This window comes from Mastomys coucha, unplaced genomic scaffold (assembly GCF_008632895.1).
Source record: "Mastomys coucha isolate ucsf_1 unplaced genomic scaffold, UCSF_Mcou_1 pScaffold11, whole genome shotgun sequence".
NCBI lineage: Eukaryota > Metazoa > Chordata > Mammalia > Rodentia > Muridae > Mastomys > Mastomys coucha.
Genome location: NW_022196893.1, coordinates 7656380 through 7656651, shown reverse-complemented (window position 1 = coordinate 7656651; position 272 = coordinate 7656380). Strand labels below are relative to the sequence as shown.

The window sequence follows — 272 nt, the reverse complement described above, 5'->3', positions numbered from 1 at the left end:
ATTGCCCCCTGATCTATTGTGAGCAGCCTCCAAATGAAATAAAATAAAAAGGGGAGATGTAGGCAGCCACTTGGACGATAAAATCCAAGATGGCGCAGGTTCCTGATACACTGTTGCAGTAGACTATTCTACTGTGCATGTGCCCGTCCTGATAGGGTGTATGCTGGGCATGTGCCTCTCCTGAGTAGGTGTATGCTAATGACGGTTTGCCAGGGAATCAATCCAGGATGACTTGGCAGCTTAAGCTCGGGTATATAAGGGGCTGTCTCCAG

The 272-nt window shown here is 48.5% G+C and overlaps 1 protein-coding gene across 1 annotated transcript in view; it reads left to right on the top strand.

The window, feature by feature from the left end:
- The window catches only part of Znf251 (zinc finger protein 251), a 29548-nt gene that overhangs the window by 1229 nt on the left and 28047 nt on the right, over positions 1-272 (top strand). The gene's annotated exons all lie outside the window — the stretch shown is intronic.